Source organism: Callorhinchus milii, unplaced genomic scaffold, assembly GCF_018977255.1.
Source record: "Callorhinchus milii isolate IMCB2004 unplaced genomic scaffold, IMCB_Cmil_1.0 Scaffold4, whole genome shotgun sequence".
Classification (NCBI taxonomy): Eukaryota; Metazoa; Chordata; class Chondrichthyes; order Chimaeriformes; family Callorhinchidae; genus Callorhinchus; species Callorhinchus milii.
The window spans coordinates 78,535,463-78,550,311 of record NW_024704745.1 but is presented as its reverse complement, the minus strand read 5'-3'; the positions used below and the strand labels follow the sequence as shown (position 1 = coordinate 78,550,311).

Sequence of the window (14,849 nt, the reverse complement as noted above, 5' to 3'; positions counted from 1 at the left end):
CAATGAATGGTGCTCGAATCCTATGTGCTGGTGATTTCATTACAAATGAATTACGTGAAGTCCGAATTGTACTGTTACTGTGAAGCGCTCTGAGACGCCGTCCGGCGTGGAGGGCGCTGGATAAATCCAAGTTGTTGTTGCTGTTGGCAAAGTTGTATAAATTGTATAAAATCTGATTTAATCAATAATCTACACAGCGTGTGCCAGTAAGTGTACGTCCTTTGACAGGTCAAGACTACATTTCCCACGGTTCAATTAATCTGGATCCGTCGCTTCATGCGCACTTACCGGCAAGCTTTGGAATGGTACTGAATCGTGGGAAATTATATTCCTCTGCGCTTTCGGATCAATCTACATTTCCTGCAATTTAATATATGTGGGTATGTGCCGACGAGTCAGGACGTCATTTCCCGAGATTCAATTCAGCCGGTAAGTGCTAGAGTAATGGGGGACAGGGAAGCTGTGTTACGACTTCATCAATATGACTATAGCAAAGAAATCTGATGGTTTTGGTAGGAACCTGAACATTACTTGGGTGCATGTACGATTTAGATTATACGATTTATAAAGATAATAATAATCCTTGCATTTGATATAGCGCCTTATCACGTCTATGAGACGCAACTCAAAGCGCTTCACAGAATATATTGTAAAGTGAATTGACTATATATCTTGTGGGCGAAATGCGGCAGCCAATTGCCCACAATCGTGTCCCACAAACAATCGTGGATTGAATGCCCAAATTATTTTTTTAAAAGGGATTATTACCCCTGGAAAAGCGGTCCGTCAATCGACTAACAACCAGGTTCCTACTTACTGCTGGATGAACAAAGACTTATGCAGGTTTTACTGTGGCTCTCTCTCTCCTATTGATGAATGATGAGTGATATGAAATATCAGGGGAAGGGAGGGTGAAGGTTGCAGGATAGAAAAGGGTTACTGCTAGATGGTTACACAATTAAATCAACAATAGTGCCTTCTATGAAAGAATTATTTAGTGCCTTCTATGAAAGAAGTGTCTCAAGCACTTCAAAATACGTTGATCTAGACTTTAGTGTATTCTGTGGAGCACTTTGAATCATCTTTTCATCGGTAAAGACACTATATCAAATGTAAGGATTTTGTTTTATTACAATGGGACTGAAAGGATTGCTCTTAAAAGAGCCAGCACAGACCCAATAGGCCAAATTGCTATCTTCTGTGCTGTAAATTTCTGTAGTTCTATGGATGATGTAGAAAAAAATCATAAATCCATAAATTCACTGCCCTCTGAGTGAAGAAATGTTTCCTCAACTCTGTTCTAAAAGGCTGACCCTTAATTTTAAGACTGTGACCCCTGGTTATGGATTCTCATACCGGGGGAAACAGACCCTCAGCTCTACTTTATCAGCCCTTTAATAATCTTATATGTTTCAATAAGATCTCCCCTAATTCTTCTGTACTCTGGAGAATACAGCCCCAGTTTATTCAGCCTCTCCTCATAGGTCAGTCCCCTCATCCCAGGCACTAACCGAGTGAATCTATGCCGCACCCCCTCCAGTGCAAGTATGTCCTTTTTTAAATAAGGAAAACAAAACTGCACACAATACTCTCGGTGCGGTCTCACCAAAGCCCTATACAGTTGCAGCAAGACTTCCCTACTCTTGTACTCTAAACCCTTTGCAATGATCGCTAACATGCCGTTCGCCTTCTCAGTTGCTGCTGCACCTGCAAACTAACTTTTTGAGACTGGTGTACAAGGACACCCAAATCCCTCTGAACACTAACACTATCTAATCTCTCCCTCTCTAGAAAATAATCTGTTTTTCTATTTTTGCTACTTAGGTGAATAACTTCACACTTCCCCACATTAAATTCCATCTGCCACCTACTCGCCCACTCCTCTCGCCTGTCTATATCCCATTGCAATCTTTTTGCATCATCCTCAGAGCTTACTCTCCCACCGAGTTTAGTGTCATCCGCGAATTTAGATACGTTACATTCAATGTCCTCGTCCAGATCATTGATGTAAATTGTAAATAGCTGAGGCCCAGCACTGATCCTTGTGGCACTCACTAGTCACATCCTGCCAATTCGAGAATGACCCGTTTATCCCTACTCTCTGTTTTCTACCCGTTACCCACTCTTCAATCCATGCTAATATGTTCCCATTAATCCCGTGGGCCTTAACCTTGTGCAATAGCCTTTTGTGTGGCACTTTGTCAAATGCCTTTCTAAAACCTAAATATACTACAGCTACTGATTCCCCCCTATCTAACCTGCAGATACATCTTCAAAAAACTCTAAAAGATAGTTAAGCGTGACTTCCCTTTGTAAAGCCATGTTGACTCTGCCTAATCTTGTTATGGTCTTCCAGGAATCCCATAACGACATCCTCAATTAAGGACTCAAGAATTTTCCTCCCACTGATGTCAGACTAACCGGTCTGTAGTTCCCCATCTTTTCTCTCCCACCCTTCTTAAATAGTGGTGTGACGTTTGCGATCTTCCAATCAACACACACACAAAATATTTAAATTGTGCCCTTTATTTTTTAAAGTTATTAAAGAGCCGGTCATATCAGCTGCTCGTAGATTTTAAAAGTCTGCTGACAGTTTCTGATCCAGACAGTTCGAGTGCTATGAAAGGAACATGGGGGAGCGAGCATAATAAAATTTGAAACTCACTAGATTTGTTTTACATAAGTGTGAATCATACTACTCCTGAAACCACCTTCACCAGGTTTCAAGAGCAGGACTCCAGCACAATTCACGCTGAGCCCACGTCTCAGGCTCTGCATTTTCCTTAAATTACAATTAATGCAGCACTTCACCATTACATGTGCAACCTAAATGTAACATTTGTTATATTTTAGGATTCAGGCATATGCTTCCATCACTTCTTGTGCTGTTGCGCATCTTACTTTGATAAACTGTGTCATGCTCACATGCTATTCCCTGTAGCTATATTATTGTACGCTCTAGCCTCTGTGTTTCAGAATTCACTGCCTTGGTTAAACAGCTTGTTAATCTCCCTTGGTGGCCACACAAACCAGGAAAGGCCTAGAGTTCAATTAATGACCTGATCTCCACCAGAGCACTACAAATAAATTGAAGATTTCTTCTCCTGATCATCATCCATACCACTAAAGGGGAAAGTGCTTGTGTATTGGAATTAGATGTACTCAGCTATGTTGTTCTCCCTCGCAGGTCTGAAGAACCTGCTGTCAGAGTCCAGAATTATAAATGAAGAACGCCCACTTAGATGAAGAATTGAAGGCCTAACAGTACGCATGGAACAGCACCACAGAACAAGTTAACACCTTCAAGCAAAATTGTTGTAGAACAAGCAAAATTGAGCAATTGATAGATTTGATATTTTGCTCCTGAATTTGTAAAACGTGGTACGTGTACATTTTCATATCAACGTTCAAGAGGCACATCTCATTTTCACCACCTTCTGCTTAGTTAAATTGACTTTCTGTGGTGACCACATATATCATTTTGTTAAGAGCCCAACATCCACTTTTTGGTTTTCTAACACTTCAGTCACCAAAGGTTGGATCAAAACTTATAAATGATGCAACCATAACCCATTTTGTAATGATCAAAAAAATTCTATACCCAGAATTGAAAGAAGCCCCAATAAGAACTCTTGTTAATCAAAAAGCTCCCCAGAAATCAAACGCTCCAGTTGGGTCCAAAAAGGCAGTTATTACACATCTCTACTGTAAGCACTGGTCATCACTCAGAAACAGTCACTGGCAAAACGTGAGTAATTGCAGAACGTGAGTAATTGTCCAACCCCCACAGCTATTAAATCATTCTATTCCTCAAAGACCTATAGTAATTTTCTCCATCAATCTAAAAAAAANTCAAAAAATTTCTACTCCGCATTTATAATTTTAAAACGGTGTATGTTAACATTCATTCAAACAGAAAAGGTAATAATCACATCAGTATAGGATAACAACATTTCATAAATGGAACCCACTGAGCTCAATCTGCATTGACCTGCTTGCAGCACTTGCTGCATGGTGCACGAGAAACACTTTACAGGGGAGAATCATCGATATATAGTAATAATCCTTACATTTGGTCTTGCACCTTTCACATCAGGACATCGGAAAGCGTTTCACAGGAAAGAAAATCAGTGCCTGTGTTCATTTTGTGGGCTTATACAGCAATTCATTTGTGTGCAGCAAAGTGGCCACCTTGATGTCACTTCCTCTGCAGAGTGCAAGCAGTGAGTCAAGATGGCCATCTTGATAAAGTGATAGCATCACGGCTGCCACCCTAACTATGGCCTCTTTTACAACCCATTCTTCAACTTTAAAACCGCACCTCTGATCATACACAGCTCCCTCTGCAGTTTCCTGCCCTGCCAAATGTACAGGAAATGATGTCATTGAGACTATTCTACCTTTGCTCCCGAACAACACCTTACATTAAACTGGAGAATATAGACATATATTACAGTGAGAGAGAGAGAGAGAGAACTTAAGAGAACTACGAGTGCTATGAGTGTTCAGGAGGAAAAAGTGCGAAGAGCAAAATGAGAAAGTGAAGGGGGGGGAGACAGGTATGAAAGAGTGTGAATACTGCAAAAAAGACAATGGAAAAATAAAATAAAGAGTGAGAGAATGAAAGATGAGATACAGATCATAGTCAGGGAGGGAGGAAAACAAGTGTGAGTGACCTCCCGTCTGTGTCCAGCACTCTCTCTATAACAGCACTCTCTCTACCTAAAGAACACTGTATAAATCCAAGCTATAGTTCTGAATGGCAAACAACAACAAGTGTGACAGAGTATAAAAGACAGAGAGAGGGAAAGGTAAAGCCCTCCAAGTACTCTACAAAGACAATAGGGAATGTTGAGGGAAGGGCAATATATTGAATTCAGGAAGATACTATCAAATGTAAAAATAAACATTAGCTACTTTACTAGTGTCAGTATTTAGTGTACAACATCAGGGGAATCATTGACTCCTCCTGTAGGTCATTCTACAAAATTGCCCAATTGGTGCCAGGACCAATCCACTAATTTTGCAACTATGAGGCTTTAAATAGGGATTATAAATGTCAACACCTAATTTACATGAGATGCATCATTTAATACATTAGGCTTCTTTTGTCAGATCAATGACAGACGTTTTCATTTCATCGGATACCTTTTATTGGCTGCGTTTCTTGCTAATTCCATTAATTTGATCTATTTGGGCAGCGATCAATCACACTGTAATAATATGGTAGACTAAGATCAATATGAATCAACCTTGAAACTTCAAAATCTTATTTTTTTTATTTATAACCGTCACAGAAATTCCTTACGATATATAATTCACTTCATTTCAAAAATGCGAGTAGTGCATCCAAACTAGTTATTTTCGTACCAATATTGATGTGCATTACAAAATAATAATGCTTATTTTTCTCTTTGTGCCACAATCTGCGTCACTACAACTTTCATTGATATAGTGCCTTTCTCTCATGCTGGGAGGACACCTCAAAAACGTATCACAGCTGACAGAGACCGAGCTGGGGGGTGAAGGGTGGGTGAGGTAAACAAAAGAGCGATTGAAAAAACAGTCTCAAGGCAGGGAGGCAGAAGGCTAGACAGAGGGACACCAAGATAGAGTTCCAAAGAGCAGGGACAGAGGTAGGCCAAGAATAGTGACATTTTTAAAAAACGCAATGATGAACTATTAAAGAACAGCTCTACAGTGCTGAAGCACTTTACTGTAATTATTTGCAAATTTAGATAATGATTTTTGTAGACAGCAACTTGCATTCATATAGCACCCTTCATGCAGGATAGCATATCAGAGTACTAAACAATGATCGATTTGACACCATGGAGGTGAGAGGAGGCACGGTCAAAGAGGAAAGTCTTCAGGTGCGATTTGAAGACAAGAGAGTGAGGTGGAGTAATTGAGGCAGGGAGTTCCACAAGTAATTGCGTGACTATTATTAGTTAAGGTATTAATATCAAAGTCATACAAGGCAGTCATGAGGTAATCGTTGGCCAGGACAACAGAACTCCTTTCTCTTTTCTGTTAGCAATAATAAGTTTTATTGGATACAAAAAAAAGGGTAATGAGACTTGCATGTAAAGCAGGATTTTCAGACTAAACTTTGTAAGTCGATTAAATAAGAGGTGAAACCAGTAACTTGCACATCACAGAAGACCTACCTAGGTCAGTTAAAACTAATTTCTTCTGCATTTAGTTTAATGAAATGATCGTATTTCACCCCAACCCCAACAATGAACTATAGGAAAGTCAATAGTCAATGGGCATGAAACTTCTATGAATTATATTGCTCTTGTGGTTAATGCAACCAGATTGCACACCAGTGCACTGCACTAAACGTGCAATGATGAGCAGTTATCCAGTTTCATACGAAATAGAGATCCAATCTCAACATGGTCACAGTTTAAAAAAAGCATTACCCAAACCATTCTTGTATACTTTCCAAAGGGTCATCTGTCAATGGATAGCATTTTGTGGGAAGTTAATTTGTCATACATAATCCTTATGTGATTTTATATCTTTGGGACAAAAAAATCTGAAATTTTAATATCAACATGCACTTCAGCAGAACAGGGAGTTTGTTTTCATTGCTATTAAAACCCCACCAGTGACAGGTTAGGTTTTCTTAAGCATCATTCCGATATTAAGGAAATAGAAATGTATTGAGAGACAATGGCAGTGTACCAATCAATACACAATTCTAAGAATTTTATATTGTTGGAAGTCAGTTCATGTAGAAAAAGACATTTGAAACACCTTCATACTAATAGCAATGAAAGCAAAATGTCCATTGATATTCTAATAGCATAGTCTCTCAATTCTAGAAAATTTGCTGTGGATTCTGAATTCCCTTCTTGTGGGAAGGGTCTGGAGAATTTGGAAGTTATTTGGTTTTAACTCAATTGTGGGAAAGAAATATCCAACAGCTAACTAATTACAATGCATCTTCTAAATACTGTAATCGCCCTCAAAAACAAGGAATCGTATCCAAAATATTACATGAAATAAACTTGAAATCAAATGACACCTCCTCTTATTTTGACATAATGGCAAGTTGTATATATGGAAGAGCACAGCAATGGTTCTTGCCACTTTTTCCCAATATTTAAACAATACTGCCAGTCTGGCTAAGTAGTTCCATTCTCACCTCTGGGTCAAAAGGTTATGGATTCAAGCCCCTCGTTAGGACATGAGGGCTTGAATCCTTTATTGTACTTTTATTTAAAATTGGGGAGCAAGGTGAAGCATCAGATCCCATAATATGCTACAACATAGTTGAAGAGAGAAATCCAGAAGTCGTAGCTTGGTGCAGCCAAGGTTTTTATTAAAATCTAGGAGAAAGGAAAAATGAAGCAGAGAAGCACCATAGTCCTAGAATATAAAGTAACTTAATCGCTTGTTAGTCAATTAACAGATCGCTTTCTGGGGGTAATAATCCCCCCACCCCCCAAAATAAAAATTTGGTCACTTACCACAACCGTTTGGGGGACACTGCTGTGTGCAATTGGCTGCCGTGTTTCGCCCAGAAAATATACAACAACTTGGATTTATATAGCGCCCTCCATGCCGGACTGCGTCTCAGAGCACTTCACAGTAACGGATCCCGGGGCCGAGCCGGGGGGAGGAGAGGAAGGTTACCAAAGGCGCGGTCCCAAAGAAAGGTCTTCAGCAGAGACCTGAAAATAGATGGAGAGAAGGGAGTGAGGAAGGGAATTCCAGAGCCTCAGGGCATAGTGGCTGAAGGCATGGCCACCGAGGGTGGAGCGGAGGACTTGAGGGGCGAGGAGGAGGCCAGACCCAGAGTCAACTCACTTTACAGTATATTATATTCTATGAAGCACTTTGAGACATCTTGAAGACGTGATAAGGCGTTATATCAAATGCAAGTATTATTTTTATTATTATTATTAAGTCTTGTTTCCATAGTATTTCACAACCATTATTAATTGGTTTTGAACATAATGACCCCAATTAGGAGAAATTTTTTTCTAAAAATATTTTTATACTAGAAATATCACACAACTCAATGACATAGGCTGGAAGTTTACCAACCACCCCCAAAAAGTAAAATACTGAATGTCTACCTATATATTATGCTTAATTTTCATTCAGAAAGGTTAATTATGGATTCTCAAGCAAAGTGAAACCTTAAGCAAATCGCTTTTCGGGGGTTATATAATCCCTTAAAAGTAAAATAATAATTTGATCACTCAATGCATGACTGTTTGTGGGACACTGCTGTGTCAACTGGTTGCCGCATCTCGCCCACAAAATATAGTCAATTCACTTTCTGAGAAGCACTTTGAGACGTCTCAACATAAGATGCTGTATCAAAAGCAAGGATTATTTTTATTATGCCATTCAGCTGAGATCAGCTAAATCAGCACAGAACAGGGATCAAAAACAAAACCTTTCTGGTGTACATAGTGTAGCATAACAAAATGTGGTGCATTAAACCACTGAGACTTTACACAGTTCTCTAAGATGTTGTGAAAAAATTCCAGGCATAATACAACAATAACTTGCATTTATATAGAACCATTCACGTCCTGGAGGGCTAATAAATTCTTGACTGCAATATTTCCATTTACCAATATGAAAATTATGAAACTAAAAAAAAGTCATTGCTGTACACAAATTGACTGCCACTTTTGCCTGTAAAAAAATCACTGTACTTTACAGTGTTTTGAGATGTCCTCCCAACGTGAAAAGATATATCAAACTCAATGATTATTATGATAAATATCATTCAGAATACCATTTTAATCAACCATGAACAGACTGAGTTATTAAATAGGCAAAAAAAACTGACTATAATAGAAATCTTGGTCTCCAATCTGAACTGTATCAGCAGTGAAATAAAATCTCAATTACAATATATAGCGTAAATTGTAATTACACTCAGCAAACTTCTCAAAATGAATCAGAGACAGGGAATGAAAGCCCAAGCTAGGTGGGAAATAAGAGGATGGGGGAAGATTAAGATAGGTATTAAAAGCAGAAAGGTGAAGGGATTTCAGCAGACTTTCAAAGAATGAGACCAAAGGGGCTGAAAGTTTATCCACTGACTGTGGGGCAGAAGGAATGGGAGACTTGAAGCAGGAGCGAAAAAGTCGACCCATTGAAGGATAGGGAGCTAGAGAGACTGGCAAGGATAAGGTAGGCTCCAGCAGCCTTATGCAGGAGAATATGCGAGTTGCAGAAGTCTGGATGATCTGGTGCTTGTGGAGGGCACAGCTAGAAAGGCCAGCAAGCAGAGGAATTGAGAAGTCTGGAGGCAATGAAGGCATAGATGAAGATTTTTACTGCATTGCAGGTGAGGAATTAAGAGTCGAGCAAAATGCGGATTTGCATTGGTTCCATGAGCACCCAGGGAGGCTGATGTGATTAGCACCAACAGTTAGGAGTCACTGGCAGGGCAGCCTCAGTTTTGCCAACACTAAATTGTAGAAAGTTAGGGCGTGAATGTCTGACAAGAAGTCTGACAGAAATGCGGTAGTCCTAGAATTGAGGGTAGAAGCAAAAAGCTGGAGATAGGTGTCAACCTTATGCATGTGAAAGTGGATTCCTTACCCGCAAATGATGCTAGCAAAGAGGCGCATGTAACAATAATAATCCTTGCATTTGAAATAACAACCTTATCACGTCTTCGAGATGTCTCAACGCGCTTCACAGAATATACTGTAAAGTGAATTGACTGCATATTTTGTGGGCAAAATGGGGCAGCCAATTGCGCACAGCAGTGTCCCACAAACAGTTGTGGATTGAATGACCAATTTATTATTAGTAGTATTTTTTTGAAGGAATTATTACTCACAGAAAAGCAATCCAACAATCAACTAACAACCGGGTTCCTACTCACTGCTAGGCAAACAGAGATGTGTGGAGCAAGGAAACTTGACCAACATTTCACCCTGCCGGGAATCGAACCCAGGTATTTCGCTTGCGAGGTGAGTGCTCTAACCACTAAGCTACAGGATTCTACACATAGATCAGGAAAAGGGGAAGACCGAGGATAGAGCCCTGAGACACACAGAAGTGACTGTACAAGCACAGCAGGAGCCATAGTGAAGACGCTATTGAGTCTTAGATGGATGTGAACCTCCTCGGACAGATGCACGTGAAACCAGAAAGCAGGATAGTGTGAAGCCACAGAGGTGTACCCGAGAAGATAGATGGTGGGTAAGGGTGGAATGGTCTCCTTTACCCTACACGTACATTAGACCTAGGAAAACAAAGTACCACAGTGCTTGCGGATGGAGTTAATAAATAAAATGGACATACAGAGTAGTAGTATTCTTTATCCCTCCACAATCGTATGCAAGCCAGGAACAAGTACCAGAATTACACCAGCACACAATTACAAAGCATTTGAGAGTAAACTAATTGGAGTTATTGCAGGTAAAGAAGCTGAATGGAGTTGTTCTCTATAATCTTATTCACCCAAGTTGATCTAGTTTAAAATAAACAGGCAAATGAATTAACTGCACTATATTAGCAGTTGGATTCAAGGTATTTTTGTTCAAAGCTACTTGTAACTAGTTATTACTGTTTGTCTAATATACCCAAAAGTAATTTCGAAACAACTATTTTACCAAGTAAACCAATGGACCGAATTACTGCAGTTATTTTAAGCCCTGTAGATATAGAACAAATTAATTAGACTAATCTTCATTCCTCACCAAAATACTTGGCTTACTAATTAGTTCAACTTTTTGTATTTCCTTTCCTGAAGGCATAGGCTCAATATGGGCTAAGATTCTCACAGTTGACCTATTCAAAGACCTTGCCCAAGGACCCTTGACTTTGAGTAGCATCACAGATGAGCCTGACAACATCTTTGCCAGATAACATCACACTTTCCCACAGGGTCAGTAGATAATGATTAGGAGCAGCAGCACCCGGGTTAATTTCTTCCTTTGTTGTCCAGGGGTACTGACCAATTGTCACCCCCCCCCCCATCCCCTCAGTATCTCAGTTCTCACACACCAGGAATTAAATCAAAGGTCTTCCAGAGCTATACATCAACAACAACTTACATTTATATAGGGCCCTTCACAAGGGAAGTCCTGTAGCTCAGTGGTTAGAGCACTCGCTTTGCAAGTGAGAGACCTGAGTTCAATTCCAGGCAGAGGGCGAAACCTTGGGCAAGTTTCCTTACTCCACACAGAGCCTAATAATAATCCTCCAAAACCAAAACAATAATAAATGGTCATTTTCAATCCACGACTGTTTGTGGGACATTGCTGTGCGCAATTGGCTGCCGCGTTCGCCCACAAATATACAGTCAATTCACTTTACAGTGTGTTCTGTGAAGCGCTTTGGGATGTCCTCCCGACGTGAAAAGCGCTATATCAAATGCAAGGATTATTAAGGGGCACGGTCTCGGATCGCTTAACAGTGTTGGATATCAATTTCACTCATGGCAGTAGCTTCATCAAGTCAACTAGGAGTTTTATAGTTATATGTATGACAACATAGCCACGGCTACCAAACCCACCTAACCAGCAAGGACAACAATTGAGTAAGTACATCCACCTTACCACATCGTCAGATCCACCACAGGAAACATAACCATATGAAGAGCCCCACAATTACAAACCAAGATCTTTTTAACAACTCTTTTATTCTCCATTTTCTAACCTACAGACACTAACCATGTTATTATGCAAAGCAGATGAGGGCTGGATGATTTACCAAGTGAAGGATAAAATAACTGAAATATTGGGCAGCTCAGGTTGCGGAATGGTGGATGGCTTTCAAACAGCCTAGCCTAACCTAAACTGTCAACAAACTAAATTTTTATCCAGAATAGAATTTGTTTTTCAGCATGAATGATGGCTTCAAACTGTTGCATGAAATCAGCCTTCTGCAATTCTTTCCCTTAAGATATGTAAAAGCAACTAGCCAAAAATCTCTGTTGCTTTTTCAAATGGAGAGGGATCTAGTAAAAAAAATTATTGCTATAGACCTAATTGTAGCATAATTCCAACTCAAAAGTACCAAAATTGAACAAACATTGTGGCCCGTCAAAAAAATGCCCTGATCGAAGAATATATTGTCGTCAATTCAGATATACCCAAATGTTCCAATTATATTGTATTGGATCCTAAACCACACTACTTATTGTAAACGTTATTACATCTTTTAGGACTTGGCACCCAGTCATTAGAGATTTCCTAAAGTAGCTACTCCTTTTCCGGGCCAGCCATCACACAGCCTGCAAAAGTAGAACAAAAGACAGATGCGTTTCTAAGATGCTCCGCAGATTATCAATGAAGCTGTCAATCAAATACAAAGGTTTTCCTGGCTTGTAAGATAAAGACTACAAATTACAACTGTGACGGTTTTCAAAAAAAAGTAGCAAAAAAACCTACAAAACTGTCTCAACTCTCAAAGTACTCATATCACCATTATCAGATCTGTTTGTTCTTTCATTGAATCACTGGAATTTTAGTACAAGGTCATTTGACCCATCATTTCCGAACTGTGATAGCTTCCTGCATAAACTATCCAGTGTAGATACGGTCATAAGCAAACTATCTCAATGGCAAATCTATATAGGTTAGTAATCTCAAAGACGTGATGAAGCGCTATATCAAATGCAAGGATTATTATTAGTGGTAGTAATTCAACTCGCCCATGTTGGAGCATTGTCGTGACACGTGACAGAAGAGAAGTTGGTAGGAGTCAGATAGTTCATGCGTCACTTGTCTGAGATAGGATGAGGTAGTAGGAAATAAATTATTTTTAACACTTAATATTTGGTTAAATTGGATATTTTTAATCATGTAAAACTGCTGGAAAAGTGTGAGTGACAGAAATAATCTCCTATAAAAATAAAACAGCGCTTATAAACAAAGGTAAAAAAAACAAAAGTTGTTTTCCTTCCTGCCTTCAAAATATTAGGGGGAGGGGAAGAGGGATGTCAATATAATGTTATTATAATAATAATCCTTGCATTTGATACAGTGCCTTATCACGTCTTTGAGATGTCTCAAAGCACTTCACAGGATAATAATAATCCTTGCATTTGATATAGTGCTTTTTCACGTCTTCTAGATGTCTCAAAGTGCTTCACAGAATAGACTGTAAAGTGAATTGACTATACATTTGTGGGCGAAATGCAGCAGCTAATTGCGCACAGCAGTGTCCCACAAACAGTCGTGGATCGAAGTGACCAATTTATTATTGGGTTTTTGGGGAATATTATCAGGCGTGTGGAGTAAGGAAACTTGCCCAAGGTTTCTCCTTGCCGGGCATCGAACCCAGGGCTCTCGCTTGAGAGGCGAGCGCTCTAACCACTGAGCTACAGGACACTGAGCTACAAGCGCTCTGAGACGCCGCCCGGCCTGGCGGGCGCGACACAAATCCAAGTTGCTGTTGTCGAGCCGCAGGACCCCACACTGCGAAGCGCTGCAAAGTGAACCGACTGTACGTTTCACGGGTGAAACCTGGCAGCCGGCTGACCGCACGCAGTCGCGGCCGGGGCCAACAAAACGATGATTACGATTACTGACTTGAAGGGTTCATTCCCTGAAGTAATGTTAACGAACGCGCCTTTGGAACAGCTCGGTGTGTCTGACAAGTGCAGTATAAGGTGCCAGTTTAAAGCAACAGGGGAGGGAGGGGGGGGGGGGGGGGGGAGGGAGGGAGGGCGTTAAAAAAAATAGTCCTCTTCCTTTTCTATTGCAAGATCATCATTCCCTGGTTCGCAGGAGCCGGTCTCACGGCGATGATGTAGTGGCGCGCGTGGTGTGGGCGGGGAAGGGGAATGGAGGAGGTTTCACAGTGGGGGGGGGACGGGGGGCAGTTTCGGCCTTGGCGCCAAAGCCCAATATGTCAGGTTACTCGTTACCTCCCCTTCCCCACCGTTTACAACCCCCACACCCACCCACACCCCACACACCCCCCTCCCCACAACCACCACACCTTACACGGGTCCCACTTAGAAGCGATTAACGCCGCCCACTCCAACACAGACAGACACACACACACACACACACAAGGCCCGAAGCCACCTTGTGACGTTCAGGAGAGGGAGGGAAGGGAAAGGAAGGGGGGGGGGGGGGGAGAGAGAGGCCTCGGCCTGGTTGAAAGAGGCAGAGAGTGAGGGAGACTCCCCCCCCCCCCCACACACACACACACACAGGCCTCACTCCCTCCCTCACTCACTCACCTGCTAAACACACAAAGAGAGAGAGAGAGAGGGGGCGGGAGGGGAGAAGCCGCCGCCGCCACTCCCTCCCTCACTCACTCCCTCCCGACCTGAACTGACTTTGACTTGACCGCGCGCCGTCCGTCCGTCCGTCCGTCTCCTCAGGTTCCTTCACTCAAAACACCACAGAAAACCGGCGGTGGCGGCGGCGGCGGCAGCAGCTGCTGACGGCTCCCCGTCGATCCATCTCTCTCTCTCTCGCTCTCTCTCTCGCTCTTTCTCCTCAGTCTCCTCCTCCTCCTCTCTCTCTCTCTCTTCCGCGCCGTCGGGACTGACAAACAACGGCGCTATTCTCTCACTCCCTCTCTCCCCGTCCGTCAGTCCGTCAGTCAGTCAGTCTGTCTGTCTGTCTCGCTCTCTGTGGCGCTCGAGCCGCCGCCAGTGCGCGCGCGTCCGTCCGTCCGTCCGTCCACCCGCCCTCCCGCTCGTGTTGACACAGCTGACTGAGCATGCGCGCCGAGCCCGCGCGGCATTGTGGGCCCAACGGTCGGTCGGTCGGCCGAGCGAGCGAGCGAGCGAGCGGGCGGGGCGGGGCGAGTGCGCGCCTGCGCACTTCTCTCCCTCTCTCTCTCGCTCTGTCTGCCCGCCCGCCCGCCGCTGAGCGGGGTTTCTCGCCCAATGT

General features: G+C 42.0%; 1 protein-coding gene across 5 annotated transcripts in view; it reads right to left on the bottom strand.

The window, feature by feature from the left end:
* Window positions 1–14,648, bottom strand: part of jade3 (jade family PHD finger 3) — a 36,940-nt gene extending 22,292 nt beyond the window's left edge. Inside the window, exon 1 of one of the 5 annotated variants that reach the window (XM_042334240.1) lies at window positions 14,278–14,648. The gene's annotated coding sequence lies outside the window, so the exon portion shown is untranslated. Of the gene's footprint in view, window positions 1–7,156; window positions 7,231–7,481; window positions 7,499–14,188; window positions 14,206–14,277 lie in introns of those variants that run through there. The other 4 variants (XM_042334241.1, XM_042334242.1, XM_007891091.2 and 1 more) reach the window with 4 other exon arrangements.
* Window positions 14,649–14,849: the final 201 nt, after the last annotated feature.